We start from the raw sequence: 23,512 nt of genomic DNA on the forward strand, positions 1-23,512 counted from the left end.
TGGTAGGGATCACAAGGGTCATCTAGCTCAACCCTCTGCAATGCAGTAATCTTTTGCCCAACCTGGGACTTGAACCCACGATGTTAAGATTAAGAGTCTCATGCTCTACCAACTGAGCTATGAAATACTTGCCTAAGATGTCTTAGGCTATGGACCACCAGTGCACCACAAGAGCCAACCAACCCCAACCCTCTGCTGTCTGGGGAAAACAAGGCTGGGCCAAGATGAGCAGCTGTTGAGGTGGACAAGATGGTACCCACACCTGCAGGGCAGCAAGGGGATGCTGGCCAAACTAGATGGTACACATGGTTCTGTCCTCCCATAGGTTGCCGTGGTTTCCCAGCATCTTCCCCCTGATGTGGCCACTTTGTTCTTCTTATGGCTTTGCAGAGAAAACAAAAGTTGTCCCTCTGGCCCATCTGGTGACTGACAGTGCAGTAATCCCGAACACTGTTGAAAGGACAGGTTTTCAAGAATCGACGTTGCCCATTCCATATGGACACAGGATGTGAGAGAACACTTCATGTGCAAAGGTTAGCTTAGGGCTTTCTCCCCTCACATTTAATGCTGTGTCCGATGTTAGCCCTACTTAAAGCAGACCTATTGAAGTTAATAGACATGGTGGCAAACCTAAGTCTATTAATTTCATCGGGTCTGCTTATTATAGCTTAGTTGGATATGACCGCCTGATGTCAGAGTACATTGTGAGTAACTGGGAGTCTCAATCAGAGAATTAAAACACCTCAGTCCACATGCGGTTACTGATACTGCTTGTCATTCTCCAGTAGTGGTTTGAGTAAGAGAACCCAGGTTCAAATTCCAGCTCAGTCATGAAGCACACCAGGCACTATCTGCCAGCTTGACCTTCCTCACAGGGTTGTTGTGAGAATAAAACGTTAAGCGTGGCATACTTGCCACCTTGGAGGAAATGAGGTATATAAATGTAATAAGTAAATAAGTAATGAATAACTCAATAGCTCCAGGTCCATTGAAGATCCCTGTAATCAGGATTAGGCAAGTGGCCAGGATGTACTGAACCACCACCGAGATCATTATTTGACACATGAGAAGTTACTGGCTCATCTAACTTGAAGAGCAATGGGTCGTTGTGTATGGCTGTTGACCAGAAGGTTGGTGGTTTGAGCAGGACCCCTGCATTGCAGGGGGTGGGGCTAGATGACTCTTGGGATCCCTACCAACTCTACAGTTCTGTGAGTCTATGGTTGTCTACAATTGGCCGCAGCTCTCCAGGGTTTTATGCAGGAGTCTTGATTCTCAGTGTTTGTGAAGCATGCCTATAAAAGCTATTTTGAAATTCCCCTGGGCGACCAAGACAAGAAATGGGGTCTGCATATTGTTTGTCACAATTGTGAGGAAATGCTTAGAGACTGGACAAAAGGAAAATGGAAGAGTATGCCTTTTGGGGTTCCCATGGTTTGGCGAGACCCCAAGGATCACACAAGTGACTGCTATTTTTGTTTCCCAATGGTATCTACAAGCTGTTGTTATTCAGGTACTCGGTAAAGCCTTTCTGTTGTCCAAGCAAGAAGTTGACCATTTTGAGATCCACACAGATGATCCAGTTGTGGTCCTCACCATGTTCACTTCCTTCATCTTCAGAAGAGACAAACCCCTTAAAAACTGAAATTGGGAGTTCCTCAGAGTGCGGGATAGGCGACAGCATGTTGCTAATACTGGGATAGGCGACAGCATGTTGGTTTTTCTTGCCGATACCCTTCGTATTGACCAGACAAAAATAGCATAACAAAAAGCATCAGGCTTGTTACACGTTTTTGTCTACTTGAAGAAGCCATGGTCCGATCTGAAAAATACAAATATTTAGGTTACAAAACTATAAAAATAAAGAAAAATTAAGTTTGCAAAACAATAATTACCATATGGTTAGGGTAGATCAATATATCAGTGTCCACTTATCCCCAGTGTAAATATGACATATCGGCAAAAGTCGGAAATTGAAAGATAACTATAGCGTGTACACGAAAATCGATTTCAGATTTGAAATCATCATTGAAAGAACATATAAGAACAGATGAAAAATCTCATGCAACAGAAAATGAAAAAAAATTGTTCCCCAGTATACTGTGTATCCCAAGGGAATACATTTTTTTGCATACCTCCAACTGTACATAGATATTCATGCCATGTTCAAGGCTATATAAGTCACTTACATTTATACTCATATTGTACTACTTTGGCTATGTGTTTAATAAAATATTGAATTCTTGCATTGTGAAAAACAAAGATTATGGTGAAAAACATGAATTGCAAAAACACTAGAGCTTACAGAACAAAACCAACTTCAGATATGAAATCAGCACGTCGAAATTAGGTTGGAACAACTGCAGGTGTCAATGCAACAAAATTTTTGTTCCCCAGTGTTATATATAAAAACCAACGCTCTGAATTGTGTTTGGAAGCTCACAACAGCAAGCAGAGACCTTGGGTTGTTACATGCTCTTGGTGAGCCATGGTATTTCTTTTATACTTTATTTTAAAAACATTAAAATTCTATACTGCTTTTTATTGGCGACAATAATAAAGCACATCACAAGGCTCAATGAAACCAAAATCGTCAGTAAAAAAATGTACAATACCAAGGCATCTGGTACAAGAGGTCAGGGATGGAAAAGCAGATGGTCTTTAATTGTCAGTGAAATCACTCTGAAGTAGGTGCCTATCTAATTTCAGTAGGAAGAGCATTCCTCCGTAGTAAGCGCACAATGGAAGAGGATCCTCCTCTGGACTTGGGTATATGGAGATGTGGATCGCATTCCTATACTCTTTAGATGTTTAACAACAACAACAACAACAACAACAAGTAGCCATTAAAACCCTAGCCCCTGTGTACCAAATTAAACATATTCAACAAGTTGATCGAAACAATGCTTTTCGGCTGTATTTCTCAGCCAAGGATCATGCCCTGAAAATGCAGCCATTGCCCTCAAAAGTTTTCTGTTATTAAAAACGACGTTGCAGCAAATTTTAAGCAACATCTAAAATAGCTAGCTGGGTAAAAAGATTTGCCGTCTGCCCTTTTATATGCCTGCAACAAGACCTATTGTTTTTTCCTCTGCTAAGCACAAAAGAACTAACGAAGGGACTGTTGAGGAGGTATGACTGGGATGATGTCAGAATATTTCCAGCAAAAGAATGTCAACTCCTCTCTGGCCAGGACCAGGAACTGCCACTTACTTGCTTTTTAACTCCTCCCCAACATTCTTCTTGTCCGGTTCCCACAGACGTGGAGTGGCACTGGAGGTCAGAGTGGACGAATACAAAAGGAGACCCCCTGCTGCCAGACCATCGTGCTGGGCTGTCACTTTGACTAATTCATGACTTCACCTTTAATCTCGCAGATCCATTATGGGTTAAAAAGAGACCCATTTTACAGCTGACAAGATTGAAGGGAGCACAGGCCAGGGTCCAAAAAAGGGGGGTGGGGGTGGGGGATAGAAACTCTTAAAGTGTGTATAATTGCAACCACCTGCTAAAAATAAACTCCTTTCCCCCCCCCCCCACCTTCTTCTTCTTCTTCTTTTGCTTTTATTCCTTAGCCAATTGTCTATGCAATTTAGGAGACGGCAGCTAAATTCTACTAATTCCAAATCTAGTAGGTATTTTGATAAAGCATATTGTTAAAAGAATAAAAGGAAATCGTGTGTGTGTGTGTGTGTGTGTGTGTGTGTAGAAGAGCATATGGTTTCAGTATCAGAAATATATGGATAGATAGATAGAGAGAGAGTGGGGGAGTTTTAAATTGCTCATCATTGTGTCATTGGAGGTTTTGCAATTCGGAGCCAGATCACCATTGGGAGACAGGATTAATGTTAGCTAATAACTTTAAAATACTCATGTCAAGTGTTGGCTAATTAAGTCTACATGAATAAAAGCAGGGCAATAAACACACTTTTATACCAATTATTCTTTTTTAAAAAACCCCTCCCAATTACATTTATTTTATTTTATTTTATTGTCTGCTTGAAAAATACCGAATATGTTCTAAGAAATAATTAAGCATTCTTTGTGGCGGCTGATGGACAGTGTCTTCAAATATAATTCTATCTAACAATTCTTTTTGTTAATGGGGCAATCAATTCAAATATGTATTTACCAAAGATTTTTGTAAAAACTCCCTTAAGTGAGCCAAATGGTACTTTGTGGTGTTGAAAAGCAAGAGAAATGATATGTGCCAAAGGGGGGGGGGAAATGAATACATAGTACAAATAATTCAACACTGCAGGCATTTCATACACAGAGCTGCGAATCAGCAGGTGCTGAGAGATCAAGTGATATACATTCATGTGTGAACCAACTCTTTCTGTGCCAAGAAATATATATTTAGATGTAACAATTCCCTGCACTTGTGCAATTTTGCAAACCATGACATTAAACCAGCACTGAAGCAGCTACCTGAGCAAGTATTTAGGATCAGGGCTGTGCTTCTTACTGACTGTTCTATGATGGTCTGACTTTCTCATTTTAAATAACCAAGGATAATGAATATGGACATACTGTATTAAAAACATTTCCCCCCTTAAAGCTCTGAAATGAATGATAGTCATACAAGAGGTCTTTGCATGTGCTCTATGAATCAGGAACCTATGAATTTAATTGCATGTGTGTTAGGAAAATGTCATTACTGTTAAATCATATAATTTAGTTTTAGCCTCATTAATATTATATCCTGAAACATTTCCAAACCATTGTTTTGATAAGATGCCTCATAGATTATACTGGCTCAGTTAAAGTACTCGTGTTTGCTGAGATGGCTGAATTCCACTGCCCAGTCTAAGCTATAATTAATGTATGAAAACTTACCGGTAATTATAGGTTGGTTCCCTTCCTCACGTGCTTCTAGTTCACAGGATGTCCTGATGAGACAATGGATTCTGCACTGGATGGAGGTGTGTGATCAGTTTTAAATGGGATTGCATAAAGAAACAAGCTGGCAGTTTTGAGGTTCTTCTGGACTCAGTGTTATATATGGGAATGCACGTGGCATTGGTGGCTAGCAATGCCTTCTACTAGCTAGGTTGGTTTGGCAGATGCAACCCTATATAGAGAGATTAAACTTTGCTTTGGCTACTATGCACTATTGTAGTGGTAGACATCTGGCTTTCAAATTTCAGAAGCACCCCGTGCTTCCCACCTCTCGCCTTCTGTTCTAAGTCATTGTAGTGGCACCCTGCCAGCTTAGTATCCAGTGCATGTGAACCAGTTGCGCTCCCCTAAATCCACTTCTGCACTATTGACATCCCCACTGTGGAAGGACGTGTGGACCCAGAACTGGTCTCCACAGTCACTGTTAAGACTGTGTTCAAGGAAGACAATCTTACTTGGCTACGAGTTATGGAAGAAGGAGAAGGAGAAGGAGAAGATCTATGTGGGACTGCCTTTGAAAATGGTTAGGAAACTTCAGCTGGTGCAACATTTCTGTGATGAAAATTGGGATGTCCTGAGGAAAAGCAGGACATTCCAGGATCAAATCAGAAACTAGGATGGCTTCTGTAAATCCAGGACTGTCCCCGGAAAACAGAGACACTTGGAGGGTCTGCCTTGAAAACATTTATATTCTGAATAGCAGGAATAGCAACAAAATGGTCAGAATACTAATAATAGCATCTTGCTGGCATGATATGCTCCGTCCCAGCATGTGCTACCACTCACCTTTTCGAGTTTTGCCATGGGCAGGAATTTGAAGTGAGCCAGGAGCTGAAGTAGTCAGGATCAAAGGGCAGGTCAGAACCAGAGGACAAAAGAGGAGGCAAGAACAAAAAAATAACTGAAGATACAGGACCACACCAGAGCTCAGGGAAAACATGTTGCTCAAGCAAGGCTCACCTGGAACATGAAGCCCTTCAGAATCCTTCTGCCAAGAAGGATCCAACCTGGGTTAGTGGTGTCACTTCAGAGCTGGAAGATTCTTCATTGAGAAGAATTTGCACTTGCAGTTCAGTGCTTAAGCACTCAGGGCATCCACATACGAATTCCAGAGCAAGAAAACAGTCATAGATGCCTCTGCCTCTTAACTCTCCACGCCATGGATTTTTCCTTCATTAGTAGGATAACTTTTAAGAGCTGGAGTTCCAAACAAGAACAATAGCCCCGCCTTCCCAACTGCACACAGTGAAGAACCACTGTTGTTCTTCAGCTTCTGCTGTAGGAATATAAAAAGCTGCCTTATACCAACTCAGACCATTGGTCCATCCAGTTCAAAATTGTCTTACGATGACTGGCAGTGGTTCTTTCCAGCCCTACCTGGATATGTCAGGGACTGAATCTGGGACTATCTGCATGCAAAGCCAATGCTCCACCTACAAAGGTGTGGGCTGGGACTAGGCATCATTACCAGTAAATATGGAAACAGTAAACATTTGCCATGGAAGAAGAATAATTCAGCCAAGCTGCAGCAGATTGGTTGGCAGACTAGGGAGGTCCTGGAGACATGTGCTTTTATCTGACACTCCTAATCTATTATGGCCCTCTTTATTTATAAAACTACCCTTCACCATGTTACTGTGATGCATTTTTTTTTAGACTGCCAAATGATTATCTCAGAGATGAAATAAATGAATATCATGAATGAATAATAATGAATTTTGCAAACCAAGTAATGACAAGGAACAGCAGATGCCCGTCTCTTATATTAATGCTGATTCCAGCCCCTTTTATATTCCAATTTGGCTGAGGAAAGTGGAGCAGAATGCCGTTATAGAAAGCCGCTGAATGAACCACAAAGGATGAAGATCACAGCATCATGTACAACCTGATGACACTGTTTTAATATCAGTGTAAATTTACATCTTTAGTACTTCTTTTTTTCAAAAACACCACAGCGGATTGTTTCATGGGCTGTTTGTGAAGGCAATTTCCTTACTCATATAACATAACTCACAAAACCACAAACACGCAGGCAGTGCATGCCTATATCGGTTCACTCAAAAGTTACTCCCAGTCTGTTCAGTTGTTACTCATTCCTAGGAAAGCGTGTGTTAGGATTACAACCATAGGCACTTGGGTTTGGCAACAGGTTTAATGATTCTGGACTAGTCCATGTCAATGATAACTTTGTGCAACAAGGGGAAAGCAGGCTGTTGCTTCTGAAGCAGCTCTCCACCTCCTCCAGATTGTCCGAGTCTATCTTGCAAAAGAGAGCTCATGTGCTGTTCTGTCAAGTAGAAATTCCCAGCACAGCATCTGTCTGCAAGGCGACTTCTAGGAGCAGTTGGTTTGTAGCCTTTGGGAGCTGCTACCGCCCTGCCTTTGTCATGCAGTTTGGGATGATGATGAGTTGCCTTGTCACTTGGCAAACTGCTTCTCTTTGGTTGCCATTCCAGAGATGGGCGGGGGGAGCCTTTGTTGTTTGCAATGCACTTTTCCTTAAGTACCTCCTGTGAGCTCTCTATATGAATTCTTTATAGATGAAATAATGAGAATTTCCTAGTGTCCCTATATGTGGTTCCCCTTTTATCCACCTGTGAAAAGTGCAACTTTTTTGTATATTCAGATCCCTGTGTCCTGTAACTCACCACCACCACCAACAGAAAGCTCTTCTGTAATCTTTGACAAACTCTTCCCTTCCCTTCCCTATCCTTTCCTCTTCTTTTTGTTTGGTTTGGTTTTAGTTCATGAGTCTATAAGCTAAATCTAGATGAGTGAGATCAATAATGCTGAGAGATATTTGAAATGAAGCATATGGCCCATTGAATATGCATGCAGGAATACACAGGGAGTGAACCTTTCGTTCTGGGAGAGAAGTGAATATCTGAAAAGTTTCCAAGGCAAAGTTGCAATACTGGACTATCTCTGCTGTAATGGCTAATAAACGAGAAACACAGCTAACAACAAAACTATGAGGCTTTGGAAAGCTGGCAATGTATTGAAAAGCATCACATGAGCTTAACAAAGCTTTCTCCTTGGGGAAGAACCCTATAGTAAATAATTTATGCAAAGCTAATAATAATAATGATGATAATAATAATAATAATAAATGCACCAGAACAATATATGTGAATGTAGGAAATATTTTGCATTGTGGCTGGTCCTTAGAGAAGAGGAAGAGCTGTTCTGTAGTTTGTTACTCTGTAGTTCAATATGTGCTTGGAGGTTTCAGATACTGGGGGTTTCTGTTTTGCGCTTAATCTGCACACAGCCCAAGGGGGAGGGGGGCAACCTGCCGTTGTAGGAGAGAAAAGAGACTGTGCTGCTGAATAGGAGCGATTGGGCATAAAGTAGTAAAGATGAGGGCCTAGAAGGGAGGGTAAGACAAGTGGGAGGTGAGAGACAAAAGAGAGGAGAGGAATTTCTTTCACAGAAAGGAGAAACTGTGTCATTCAGTGCGATTCCTGGAATAGAATCTTTAATGGGTAAAGGAATGGCAGAGACAGGACCAAAAAACGAAACGAAACAAAAAAAATCAACTCACTGCCCTTAAAAGTTCAGTTGGCCTGAAGCTTGATAGAGTTTCCTGTTTCTTTTTGTTTTGTTAATTTTATGCCCTTTTTTATTATTAAAGAAAAAGTCCTTCTAAAAAACCCCTGAATTTAGCCACATTGCTATATAGGATTGAGGGAAAACAACAGAGCATTCTGAATGTTATCATCCCATATTTGCGATTTGTGAGCAATCTTTAAAACCGGATTCTTTTAAAGCCATCTCTTCCCCCTTTGTTGTGTTTACATTTTTCACTATAGGAACTATAATAGGGTGTACTATCTTCAAGTCCTTTACAGAGGAAGCAACCATCTTCTAATCCTATTACCAGGAGAGGGGTGTGTGGTAGGAGTAAAAAAGAAGATGCTTCATTACAGCACATAATAGCCCTGGATAAATAAGTCAAAATCAGCCTATACACACATCATAATGAAGTCCTGTGGCTGTACCATTTTGTGAAAGGCAAAATAATATGCAAATAGATTCTTGCGCACAGTCGTATTACCCACATGAAAAGAAGAGTTTGTTGCGGCTCTTCTTGAAGTGAGATGATTTCCAATTAAAAACAAACAAGCTAGGAAGCATGTGGTACTAACCACCGGAATGCAGAAACAAGAATGATTTTGGGGGGCATGTGCACAAAAATTGATTTCTGAATCTTAAACCAGAGCTAGATTTACAGCTGCAAGGGATAAATGAGTGATTGGTGCTTTCATTCAGGGTTTTTGTGGGGAAGGCTGCATTTGCAAGAGAATGTGGGGTATGCAAGGATCTTCTTCGACCCATACTTACGGTGCAACCATGTGAATAATAAAGGGAGCAGGGGAAACTGCTTGCAATATTAACAAAGTAGGTTATTTGCTCAGATTGATAGCTATAATAAAACTGATGTTTTGTGTAAGCAGCTAAAACGTCTCTACATTTGTGGCTGGGGTTGCATGCGAACTACTTAGAATGGAATACTGTGATTCTACTCAAATTATTTTTATAGCATATTACTGTGGTTGAAATATGGACAATGCACACACCAGGTTTTATAAGAAAAAGCAGCTCAAAAGATAACTGTTGAATACATCAAACAACATTGGCTGTAAAGACAATCACGCTTTAGATTTATTGTGGAACCATTATCCAAATTCTGCTGGTTTCAGATGCTAGATACAAGCAACACTGCACGGCCCTCCACAAACAGTAAGGCATTTCGGCAGAATTAATGCAACATATTGAGGAAACTCTTACTGGAGTACAACATGAATACATGCTACACCATAAGCACAATATCCTGAAAAAGCTGAAATTTTAGATGCAGTAAGGCATGACTGTATACAGCTAGTTACCCAACTGAGTGAAGTCCACTAGTGGTGTATTTCCCCCCTCTTCTGTGCTTGGGACCCCTGCCCCCCAATTCTGCAGTCCAGACAGGCAGCAAAACCAGGAGTTCCTGGCAGGTTGTCAAACATGGCTGGTGGGCTGCTTTTGGCTTCTATTTGGAAAGGTGGTAGGTCGTAACTTGTTCTTTTCTCAGGCAAAAATCTCACACCAAATTGGAAAACATCCTTCTGCTCATGAAGAAGGTCTTCTACTTTCAGGTGGGCACTGCTGGACCTAGCCAAATATCTTTTGCATTTTTCATCTCCCCTTTGAGAATGGTTGCAGAGATCAAGGTGTTGTACTGATGAAGAAGTACATACCAGGACTCATCAGCCCTGTTCAGACATTTAGCCTGATCATGAGAAGATTAAATGTGTAAAGGGATGGACACACATGCACAACCTCATTCCAACTTCTCTGTTTATTGGGCGTACTCCTCCCCTCAAACCTTCATACTTGAAGCCCAAAGGTCTGAAAGGGCCTTTAACCACCTCCAGCTAACTTGGGGGAGAGGGAGGCTCCGTGCAATTAGAACCCCACAAAATTAGGAGCCCACATGTGCAGGGACATTGTGGGGAGGCATGCTTGCATGTCTCTACCCCATTCCATATTCTTAACTCTTGAAAAGGGTCTGAATATGGTTATTGAGATATCTCAATCTTTAAGCCATGTTACTTATTTTGTTGTGTTTTCTTGCCCTTCTTGGTAGTGGCATGGAACCTTGGGTTAAGGACTTGGAATGCATATTCCAGAATACATTTTGATATATCAGCATTCAAGGGTGACATCACATAGACAGCTGTTATACTTCACTGAAAAACACAATGTTAAACCAAGGTACTTTTCTTGGCTTATCACCTGTGGCCCGTTTGAACAAAACAAACTGCAGTCCCCAGTTCACACATAAGTCTAATCTTGTTTGCTGGTTTGCGTGTGTAAAGTGAGAGCAGTAATTAACTATGGTTTGTCGTGATTTACAAACTGTAGTTTACATTTTTCCTTTGAGAATGTTAAGCTGGCATTCTTGCTTGAAATGTACAGTAGAAATGGATGGAGTTCATGCTTGAAATTCATCTATCATCCACACCATAGGTGGTATTCAACTCACTTTTACTCAGAGTAGATTTATTAAAATTAGTGGACCTTAGTCATGTTCATTCATCTCAATGGGTCTACTATGTGTAAAAGTGAGTTGAATACAATCCCATGCATTAAAAACCCTCTTATACCGCTTGAACGGTTCTGGGGAGTCCTGGGAACTGTAGCCTGTTAATGGTGCTGGGAACTATACTTCTGTGAGGTCAGCACTACGGTTCTCAGGGTTCTCAGTGACAAAAGTGGTATAAGAGTGCTTCAGATCTATGGTGTGGATGTGACTGTAGACTTTTCTGTTAGTGAATACCAATATACATTCTGATATTTCAGTATTAAAGGGAAATGCCACATGTGTCTTATTTTAGAAGTTTTCATCCAAATGCCTCAGTGTTCGGGGAGATATTACAGTACTACCTTTTACATCTTTTTTGAATCCTTGGAAAACAGATGTTGGGGCTAGAGAATGTTGTCCTGAGCTTGCACTCCCAATGAACTGGCTAAACCAAAGGGTGTGTTTTGCTCAGCCAATAAATCCCACCCCCCCATGTTCCAGTTTGCAGACTGAACTATAAGTAAGTTCTTGTCCAATAGTTTGAGCCCACAGCTACACACAGCTCTGGGCCTTATTAACTGACTCCAAATATGCTTGGAATTTGAAAGAAAAATCTCAAGTTTTTCTTAATTGGCCATGTTGCGCTATGTAGTCAGCTTATTCTTGTCAAACCCTGGGCTCCATTGTGAAGGAAACCTCTTGACAACAAAACAGACTTTTTGAAGTCTTAAGCATTGTTCACATGAGCAAGGGCTCACAGGATTAGGCCCAATATCACCCAATATGAATAAAACATAAGGCTCATTATACCTTTTGATGTTTGTATGGTTCCTCTCTTAAAATAGTCTAGAAGCTGTGCTTCACTTGCCAGAGTTAAAATCTCATTTTAGCTGCAGTAGCAGAATCTGTGTACTTATGATTGCAGGCTGTGCTTTATATCCTTGAATCCTGGATTCGATAGAAACTACATAAACAAAGCTAAGAAACCTCTAAAGCAGATGGACAACGATAAAATGTGGGACACATTTGTTATAAGTTATAAATCATCATGACTTTTGTCATGGAAAAGTCTTCCAATCGATTAGTTTTGTGTATGGTGCTCCTGAATATGCAGGAAAATGCATGAAGAGTCCAGTCCTATCACACGTCTGCTCAGAAATAAGCCCTAGTGAGTTCAGTTGAACTTACTCCAGTCTAAGTATATTTAGGATTGCAGCTTAAGTGATAGGAGGCAGTGAGGGCAGGATCAATCATTAATAGCACAATGCTATGCATGTCTACTTGAAAGTAAGTCCCACTGAATTCAGGCATGCGAATATAAGATTGCAGCCCAAGATGCAAACAAGGGGTTCCTAAAACAGCGTTTGCATCATAATAATAATGCCGAAGCTGGGCATTTGCTGGGGGAAAGTCATCAGGTGTTTAGCTGGTGATATATTGCAAAGTCACATATCACCAAGCCCTACTGTTTTAGTTCCATCCTTGTTTCAGACATCATGATATATCAGTATATCACAATGTTTAGCTGGTGATATATCGCAATGTTGAAAGCTAGATATTGGCCAGCCCTACTCCGCACTGCTGCATTTTGTTGAAAGTCTCACTTGTACCTGCATCTTTCTAGAAGAGCACTCACTCATCTGTTATTGACCTTGAGCGAACTTTAAGCAGAAAGAACAACAAGTAATGAAAAAAGAAAAGAAAAGAAAAGAAAACAATGTGAAGCTTTTGTAAGATCTTATATAACTAGCTCAGCTATATCAGGAACTTGTTGTTGATTTTAATTATATATTTATGGGTGAACTTCTTAAGCATTATGCCACCTCCATGCCACCTCCTTCTGACTTCTAAATGAGCTGATTTAATGAACCGCTCCTGGGGTACAGTTTTCATTCATTCCTCCATTTGACTCTGTTGTGCGTCGGATACTTACTTATTTGCTTCCTTTAGCTTTATTAATTGCTAGCAGCATATGTGGTTGTGCTGCTGAAGAAAAATCACACTGTCAAATATAACTTCCACGGAAAATGTGATATGTGTGAACTAGGATTTTTATTGTTGTCGCTATCTGGTATGATGAACCTATGAAATGAACTTCCCTTGTGAAAAAATAATGATCCAAGCACAGTGAACTTAATGAGAATGTATGCATGTGCCTCCCCCAACCCAGCAAAAATATCAAACCTATGTTTGCAAAGGTGCATCTGTAAAAGAAGCAAGTTCACTATTTTGCAAGTCCATTTAAAATATTGTGAAAGAAAGCCAAGGGGTTGTTGCTATGAGACCTGAGTAGGTGGTCAAAGTTAAAATTAGACTTCTGCCTACTCCCTATAAGTATTGAATAACAGTTCATTAGTTTTATTCTCTAAGAGGTGATAGATTTGGTTTTCTGTTCTATTTGTTTTCCTCTTTTGTGTTCTATTTCTTAGGAATCTTTTATCATCTTTTTACTGAGAAGTTGATGTGCTCTTGTTTCCCGTTCGCCGCTTAGAGTCCGTATGTAGCCTGATCATGTAGTACCCCACTTTTTGGATCAGTCAGAGTGCTGTGTTTTTTCACCTGGGTAATCTAAGACAATTAATACCCTTTTTAGTACATTGGCTGTGCAAATGTCGCTGATCCTCTGCATGTATCATTTGTTACGCTATTTGTTACAGAAGACCTTTGCTCTGCTAAATTCCATGCCTAGGTTCAGTCTTACCCTACCTGGTGCCCCCCCACATGTTGTTGAATGCCAACTTCCATTAGCCCCAGGCAGCATGGTCAATTGTTAGGAATGATGGGAGTTGTAGTCCCACAAATCCGGAGGGCACCAGGTTGGACAAGGTTGCTCTACTCAATTAATTGCTCAAACATTTTATGAAACTAACACACACACATATTTTCAATAGTTGTGTAGACCGAGGAGCTGTGTCCACCCTGGACAGTGGTATATTATGGCCAGACAAGCTCTTGGATGCTGTGTTACATTGAGAACTCAGAATGGATATACTTTCCCCCCAGTCACTCCAGAATGCTTGGAAGTAATGACAGTAGAAACTCAGGTAGGATGTATACTGCAGATCAGGAAAGGTACCATTAGGGCCAAGAGAATGCCAGCATAGTTCATGAGCTGCATCAAGGAAGCTCTCAAAGGCAGGGCTTCAAAAATGGAAGTCTTTTCCAAATGACGACAACCAAAAGGAGCACAGACTTTGGCCAAAGAAATGCAAACTGGCAATAAGGAATGCAGAAAAAGAATTTACAGAACACGTCACTATAAACATTAAAGCTAATAAAAATATTTAAATACATTAGGAGCAGGAAACTGGCTAGGGAGATGGTAAAAAGGAGGCAAGGGAGTAAGGTACCGGTAATTGCAGCGAGACTGAACAAGTTATTTACATATTTCATCACGGAAGATGAAATAACTTTCTCAGGAAGGTAGTCTGAGGAACTGCGGTAAAAAGTCACTCAGTCTGGTGGTATTCAGTGAAGAGTATAAAAGAATTTAATTTACTGATCTTCTAACAAAGATATAGTACTTGTTTGTAAGTTCAGCCCCCATATATGAGAACCATAAATAGAACCCTTAAAAAAAAAACGGAATCCAGGGAGGATCTGGGAAATTAGAGGTTGGTTGTTTAACATCTACTCTGAGAAAAGTGGTGGAGAGCATTATTAAAATTAGAATTGTCAAACATATATAAGTCCTGCTGGAGAAGTACCATCATGGCTTCAGCATGGGTAGGTCTTGTCTAACTAACTTTCAGATTTGTTTGAGAGTGTCAGTAAGCACGTGGATCGGGGTGATACAGTACACGCTGTGTACTTAGACTTTCAGAAAGCTTTCCCTCACCAAAGAATTCTGGGTAAGCTTACCAGTAATGAGATAAGAGGACAGATCTTCTTATGGGTCAGTAACTGGTTAAAGGAAGAAAGTACTGGTAAACTGGAAAGTAGGAAGAAACGGACAGTTCTCACAATGGAGGGATGAAAGAAATAGGGTCTTTCAAGGATCAGTATTGGGTCGTGTACTTTTTACCTTGTTCATAACCTGGAGATAGGGGTGTGCAGTGAGGTGACAAAGTTTGCTGATAGCACCAAATCGTTCAGGGTAGTAAGAACAACAAGGGATTGCAAGGAGCTCCAAAATAGATAAATAAAATCTCTCCAAACAAGGTGAAAGGGGATTGAAGCAGCATATGTGATTCAGTGTATGCAAGTGTAATGGTGACGCACACTGAGGCAAAAAAATAAAAATAAAATCCTAATTTCACATATATGATTGTGAGGTCATGGAAATGAGTGCTGCTGGTGCATAACTCCACGAAAATGTTGACCCAGCATGTGGCAGCTGTGTAAAGGGCAAATTCCCTATAGCACTTGATGATGCCGTGGCTTATGGGATTGTGCCATTATAATTGCTTCATGCCACAGCTATGGGCAGTTGTATAGTGTAGAAAGAACTGGGGGCTGGGGTGGGGGAGGTAGCGCATCTCCAGGATTTTTTTCAGATCAGGAGCAATTACGTAACCAACTTGCCTTCCTCTCGCAATTGAATGTGACAAGGAGGCTTTCAGTGATGACGGTTTTGCTGTTATTTTCTTACCCACCCTTCACCAAAAAGTCCAGGGTGGGTTGCAAAATGTAACCCACCAACAGTACAATATTGTGTACTGTTTCAAGTTTTGCTATTGTTTGTGATGGATTAGCATGGAGGAAGTCGGAGAATGGGGATAATAATACAGCAGAGCCTAGATACGCCTTTCTTTTGATGGACTTCCAATTTAAATGGATTGCATTTCTAACAAAAAGCTACAGGTTGCATTTCGGGTGGTTGAAGATATTTTGTTTATTGTCTTTTACAAGTTGACTGAAGGCTAGCGGAAGTAAGCATCACTTTACGCATAAGATTGAAGCCATGCCATGTGGTTGAACAGAGATGTTGCCCCCAGATTCTCCCAGCCCAACTCCAACATGCGAGTTCCACCCTTTATTAGCTCAATATACTATTACTGTCAGCTGAGCCTAATAAATTGGGTATTATTCTATGTACTGCTGTTCTTTAGGAGGTATATATAATGGATCACCACTGCTCCCTTATCTGAGGTATTACTATGGGATATCATGGGGCTGTCATGATGAGCTTCTGCAAAAATTTCCACTGGCTATGGGATCTTTAATAAGCTATATTCTAGGCAGTTGGTCAGAAAAAAAGACAATAACATGCTGGAAGATGCAGAACTGCCATATCCTACTGCCAATCTGGCCTGATTTCTTTTCTTTCCAGTTTCTCCCACCCCAGGGACTACCACTTGTTCCAGAGTTGGAAGAAAACAGCACAACACAAACATTTATTTGCAAATTTCAAACAAATGTTACCAACAGCTTTGGCTTTTTCTTTCTTTCTTTTTAAAGCAGCAACACCAGAACTCATGCCATCAGATTTTGGGAACTCGCACTCCCTGAATATATTCCAAAATATTCAGTGATCATCTATGTTTTTGCTTTAGACAGTTGTATTAAGAATCACAAAGGAACGCCATAAACACTAGGAGCAGCGCTGTTCTCCAAGGCTCTTTTGATGTCTGTCCCCTTCGTCTGTTTTCCCCGCAACAATCACAGAAGTAGAGCCACCTTCCACATTGCGACTGTTTCCCAGACAAAGGTTATCTGCACAAAATTTTCAAATTTTGAAACATTTCATTATTACAGTAATGACTATTGCTACTCTTAACAGACATGCTGTCAGGTTGCAAAATGTATACATTGGTTCGTGCAAGGGGGGGGGAAGAAAGCGCAAGAGAGAAACCCCCTTTTTTTATTAAAACACACACACATACACACAACAAAGGTCAAAACTTTTAAAATGTCACTTCTTCTGCAGTTTTGCATAGAAAATACACTGAGTCAGTGGGAGGGCTCCTTGTCCATAGAAACAGGCTGTAAGAAAAGAATGTTATCCTGCTGTTGTAGTTTCCACTTTCACTGGCAGCTGCGGTCTGAGCAGAAAAGCACTGTGGGAGCCTATTGTTACCCCAGCTGGGTAATAGTTTTCTTATTTTACAGTCAGGAACCGAGGGGGGTTGGGGTGCCTCAGCAAAGTGCCTGAAAATATAACTCCTGCAAACAGATCGCTTTCCTTCTTCCCAATGAGAAACAGGCATCCATAAATCTTTCATTTTGGCCCTCCAATCAAGGAAATGAATTTCTCTAAACAAAAGGAGGACTCGAATTTATTATTATTATTTATCATTTGGGGGGGAGAAATAAAATAAACAAACAGTGCGTAAAAAGGGAGGCTGCATGATTATCATGCTGAATTCACCTTGAGGAACGCCATTCCTTGCTACAATGCTGAGTAATGCAAATTGGTGTTTAATTATTATTTTTTTAAAACCAATGTAAGAATTGACACAAAACAGCATATTTTTTGACATAAAGCTTCGTCTTTTTTTGCTTTAAGAAAAAGTCTCCCGTGAATGGGATCCTATACATGGGTGTACAATTCAAAAGATTAATTAGCTGCAGAACAACCGTTTATATTTGTCACTAGTTTATCCAGTTAATGAGGCTGATTTTAGTTGCCATGGCAACCTAAGTTTTAAAGGTGAAAGGTCGCTGACCCAGTCATAGAGCCTTACAATCTCTTTTGGGGGCAGTTAATATCCTAGAATTTGTCAAACCAACTAATCATAATGCAAACCCTTCAGGATAGGTAACGTGATTTCTATAGGTCCCAACCACACAGTTTGAATTTTGAAATCTGTCTGTGATTTTCTCATTTCAAAGTGAAGAATGCAGTACAAAATTCAAAAAAATAGGTATGGGTTTCTGCAGTTCATAAAAAGTAAATTCCATGACAGGGACTATTATGGAAGAAGGCTAATTTGATAATTGGATCAGTGAAGTATGGAGAAATTTGTGCCACTTTGCTATATTGGAGGTATTTTCGCTGCATTCATTTGGTTAAGTAGAGGGCCTTATTCTCCACAAGGTGATTTTCTAAATCATTATTTATCCGCTTTTCAAGAAGAAGTTCTCAGAGTGTTTAAATTACATAATAAAACCATCTAAAACTTAATAAAATCTCTGCTACACACTTCCTTAAACCTTTTAGGCCTGGTAAGCCAAATAGTATCAGCACCTTCTGGCTTTCAGAACCTTTGGCAAAGGAGGCTGTCCTTGCTGGCAGAACATTGATGCAAAATGACCTCTCCTCATGAGGCTGCTGTTGCTGCCACACAGGACACGCACTGGCCAAGGGGAATAGCGCCTCCCCAAACAAGCAGGTCTAGGTATCACAAAATGTGAGTGTCCAAGGAAGGCAGTGTCCCCTGGGCAGATGGTGTCAGTCATACGTACCAGCTCTCAAGCCATGTGACTTCTAGTCTTGTGAAATTTGGTCCACTGTATGTACAGAGAATACAACACCATATCTCAAACTCACTCTAGTTTCTGAATATATATATATAGGACTCTTCTCAAGACCCAGATTGTCTCCTGCACAGTGGTGTTGCGGGTTCACTTCATGATGGGGGAAAATGGTAATTTGAAGGACCCTTTAGATCAGGTCATAGCCATTTTTCCTTGCTAAGTGGGATAGCCATGGGGTAGCTAAGTGGGACTTCAGTGAAATGAATGGAAAAACAAGTGAGTTTGGCAGGGTGAGCATGAAAAAAGTCAGCAATGCTAGCCAATTGGGAGCCCTTGGCTCCTCTCTTGTTTTATTATTTACTGAATTCCTTTATGAACGGTATAACAACAACAACAACAACAATGAAAACAACAACAATTTATTATTTGTACCCCGCCCATCTGGCTGGGTTTCCCCAGCCACTCTGGGTGGCTTCCAACAAAGATTAAAAATACATCAAAATTGTCACACATTAAAAACTTCCCTGAACAGGGCTGCCTTCAGATGTCTTCTAAACGTCAGGTAGTTGTTTATCTCAGGTAGTTGTTTATCTGATGGGAGGGCGTTCCACAGGGCGGGTGCCATCTCTCTCTCATACACACACACACACACACACACACAAACTTAAAACAATTACATAAATTAAACAATATAACAAAAATAGTACATATATACATAAAATCAATTCAGATCCAATACTGTATGTATACCAATTGGGATAATGATCTTCATTTTGAAAGCATGTTGAAAGTGGAATGTATTTAGAAGACCCCTCCAAAAAACAAAGCTTGTCAGATAAGTAACATGAGCAAATTCCAAAGGATGGATGCCACCACACTAAACACCTATTCCAACATCATGCAGAATGAACCTCCAAATGGTATGGCACCTACAGATGCAGTGATTGGTTGGGCATGTAGAGGGTTGAGACAATCTTTTAGTTCCCTGTGCCTTCTACCTGAGGTTTTATTGAGAAGGATGCCAGCCCACAAGGGATGTCTCAGGGGTCTTGCATTTTGCCTGGCCATTGCCACTCTCTGATGGGAGAAATGTGATCTGAATATGTGGGGGCAAGGAGTGGCATCATGGGCAGGAGAGTCCAGCTCCCAGGTGGTTTAGCTTAGGGGGCTCTAGGGATGGACAAATCTGTTGATTTTGTGTGTCTCAGTTTCTTCCCATTTTCACATTAGTGCGCCATATATTTCTTTAAGCCCTTGCAAAAATGTATCAGCATTTTAGTGCAAATTTCTCCTAATTTCTGCAAGCAATTTTACCTAATATAAGGCACTTTTGTGTGTTATTTTCACAAATATGTGCATTTTATGTACACTTTATACTAGTATATGCATCTTTGTACACGTTACTTGGCTGATGAACTGGACTACAAAATTCAGGGAATAACAAATTTTGAAGGTGGCTGAGCTTTGGTGTGCGTACTGTTTTGAAAAGTGCAGGTGGATACACCTGGAAATGCTGGTTGAATTGCACTTCTCCCCCATTCCTAAGAGGATCTTGCTACAGGACGAATATGTTGTCTCTCCCTTCTTTAAATTAAATATTTCCCTCTTTGTGTATACTCACAAGTATTAATCCCCCCCCCCCCCGTTCTAAAACCAAGTTTTAAAGCTGTCATGCCGCAAATCTCTCTTTTGTAAAAACAAACCCTAAGTAGAGTTAAATTCTGATTAACAAGACCTAGAATAGTAAAGGATACAACCAACAAGATGCTGCCCTGGGTTCCCTTTGGGTCAAAGGACAGGATAGAAGTGTAATAACAACAGCAACAAATTACTTTGAAAAGTGCAAATTTCGTGTCTGTGCATGTGTGTGATTAGTATCTTAAGAGACACGTGCAAATAAGTAAAAATAAACACGCGCACACACATATAATCGGCATAATTTCTATGGGGTCTCCTTGATTCCACATTGTTATACTTCAAGTTAAATCAATACCTTAGAATGCAGGTCAGAGCCTTGCTTGAAATGTATGACTGATTTGTCAAGTGTAATTGCTTAGGACATGAAAATATAGATAGATAGAAGGAGATTTATTTTAAGAGATACTTTGAAGGATGTGGTATTCCTACCCATTAAACTTCAGTGTCTGAGGATAGATAGATAGATAGATAGATAGATAGATAGATAGATAAAAAGGTAAAGATACCCCTGACCATTAGGTCCAGTCGCGGACAACTCTGGGGTTGCGGTGCTCATCTCGCTCTATAGGCCGAGGGAGCCAGCATTTGTCCGCAAACAGCTTCCGGGTCATGTGGCCAGCATGACTAAGCTGCTTCTGGTGAACCAGAGCAGCGCACAGAAACACCATTTACCTTCCCGCCAGAGCGGTACCTATTTATCTACTTGCACTTTGACATGCTTGCGAACTGCTAGGTTGGCAAGAGCAGGGACCGAGCAACGGGAGCTCACTCTGTCGCGGGGATTCGAACTGCCGACCTTTTGATCGGCAAGCCCTAGGCTCTGTGGTTTAGACCACAGCACCACCCGTGTCCCAGATAGATAGATGATAGATAGATAGATAGATAGATAGATAGATATAAAAACTGGTTGTTATGAACATCTGAAACTGCCTTATACTGAGGGCAGATCCACACTGTACATTTAAATCTCACCCGGGGAACTGCAGTGTCTCCCTCACAGTGTCTCCCTCACAAACCAAAAATTCCCAGAACTCTTAAAAAACTACAGTTCAAGTTAGACCAGTGCTTCCTCTAGATTTCATTATCTAGCACTGATAGACGGAGGCTGCCCAAGGTTTTAGGCCAGGGTCTTTCCCAGCCCTACCTGGGACTAGAACTTTGACCCTTCTGGATGCAAAGTGAATGCTTTGCCACTGGGCTATGGCCTGTCCAGTTGTTGTCAAATGCACATAAGAGGTATGTGTATGTCAGAATCTCCCTATTTTCTAGGGACAGTCCTTGATTTACAGAAGCCATTCTGGTTTCTGATTTGATCCCAGAATGTCCCTCTTTCCCATAGGACGTCCCTATTTTCATCGGATAAATGGGTAGGGTGATTCAACCCTCAAGGCAAATGGATAAGTAACTTTACAACCTTTTAGAAGACATCTGAAGGCAGCCCTGTATAGGGAAGGTTTTTCTTAATGTTTATTTTGTTTTTAAATATGGAGAAATGTTGGAGGATTTGGTATGTGTGCCAAAGAGGCAAGCAGGAGGGGCTACTTGAACTTTTCTCAGCCAGTGCTTTCCCACTGAATGTCTTCTCCCTAGCCATTCTTTATAGCCATCTGAGTTATGGAAGTCACCCTCCCTGGGAGAAGTGGGAGGGTGACTTGGGGAGAAGTGGCTTCAGAAGGAGCAAAGTGAAGAGTACAACACCCCTCCCTGCCTTCTCCTTCTGCTCTTCCCGTCTCTCTTCCCATCCCTGTTCTATAGGAATTTGGTATAACCTGCATTCAAGCAGGTGCATCATGGCAACTGGCTACATCTGTGCTTAGCAGGATGGCTGGGCTATAAAAACAGGCAAAGTGACAGACGTATTAAATAATATTTCTTTAGTTTGTTTATGTGAAACTTTTTTGTCCAAGAGTCAACTTGGCTACTTCCTTCCATAATAAAAGTCACAGGACCAGTATCCTAGTGGATGCTGGGGTTACAATGTCCATTTTTAGGCCATTTTATAAAATGCAAGGATTACACAGCATCGTGTGAAACTGGGTCACTCTCCCTTCAGGAACTCATGTGGCTGGTGAATCACCTTAGGGACACAGCACAACAAGAGCCTCTACTAAGCCTGATAAATTCCAGCTGAGCATATGCTGGAGGGCTTGGCAGATAATAATTGAAATATAAAGGAAAATGTTTTCTCTCTCTGCCACACATGGCCAAATGGCCTGTATACCACCTGTAGCTCCTGACAATGCCAGCTTATGAAGGAGTTGCCATTTACATCAAGGTGCTCTAGTTATGAGATGTTCTCCTACTTTTTTTTTTTAACTATATAGTTCTCTATGGCATTTCTGCTGTTCTGTTATGGTTCTTATTATTTCATGGTGCTATCATAGAGTCGGAAGGGACACTGAGGGTCATCTAGTCCAGCCCCCTGATTTGTTTTTTCTTATATTATATTAGATTTATTATAAGAACAGTAACAAGAAAACGGTGCAAAAATGAAGCCGACAACAGGAGAAGATGCAGTTCTTAATTCCTTGAGTTTAGCACTTTCATTTTGAAGGTGGGATGAGAGCTTTTTCTCAAGCTGAACTGCTCTCTTTAGTTGCTCTCTTAAATATACCCCAAGAGGAAGCGAAGGAAGGCTGTGTGTGCAAACAATCCATAGGATAAAATGATGTTTACCTGTTTTAGTTTGGTCCATCATCTATTCCACATGGATTTTTATAATTCCAGTCTAAGGCTGTTCCGCTCTCAGAGGCATCAGCTTGTGAGGACGATTGTGTGTGGGGGGGAATGTTGGCTTGTGATGTCACGCTTGACATCAGGATGTTGGGAGGAGCTGGGGTGGGGCTGTGCGGCTTAAATGGCTGGTGGCTAGCCTCTTCTGCCACCTCCTGGCACTGCCCCCAGCAGGAGGCCCCTTCGACCCTCCTTCCCCTCCACAGCAGGAAGAGAAAAAGAAGGAGCCAGGCACTGCTTGGCTCTGTGTTTTACCTCTGCGCTTATTGGACATGGGGGGTGGGCAGCTCCACCCTAAAAATATTCAGGGGGTCCAAAAGGGCTCGGCCATCAGGAGCTGCCACCCGTGTATGCTCCCACAGTGCTTATGGGTGGAGTTCAGTGTTGCTCTATGACAAACATTCTGTCTCTGCAAGCCGTTGAGTTTGCCAGACAGAACAGTTCCCCCTCTCCTCCCCCATACCCTATTCTGGGGGGGGGGGGGGTTCCCTTGATCCCAAACAGCCAATTTTGAGGGGCATAGGGATTGCAGGTGGAGAAATTGAGGGGAGAGCCCCATTGCACAAGCAAAAGTCCTTGCATGTTTCAGCTGATTGGGCTCATTAGGTGATTGTTATGTTGGATTAATGTAGGAAGATCAGAATAGTCTCACATTTTTAGAGATTGACCTCTTTCTTTCTTTCTTTCTTTCTTTCTTTCTTTCTTTCTTTCTTTCTTTTCTTCCTTCCTGGTTAGTACTATTTTGTAATG

The 23,512-nt window shown here is 41.2% G+C and overlaps 2 long non-coding RNA genes across 3 annotated transcripts in view; one reads left to right on the forward strand and one right to left on the reverse strand.

Moving 5' to 3' along the window:
• LOC308475872 overlaps positions 1–23,512 on the forward strand; it is a 336,243-nt gene that overhangs the window by 69,239 nt on the left and 243,492 nt on the right. The gene's annotated exons all lie outside the window — the stretch shown is intronic.
• LOC308475905 lies at positions 16,281–22,807 on the reverse strand. The gene is made up of 2 exons (XR_013985515.1): positions 22,706–22,807; positions 16,281–16,627 (listed from the first exon to the last, which is right to left on the reverse strand). It is a non-coding gene; the product is annotated as an uncharacterized lncRNA (long non-coding RNA).

Source organism: Podarcis pityusensis, assembly GCF_964106645.2.
Source record: "Podarcis pityusensis genome assembly, chromosome: 4".
NCBI lineage: Eukaryota > Metazoa > Chordata > Lepidosauria > Squamata > Lacertidae > Podarcis > Podarcis pityusensis.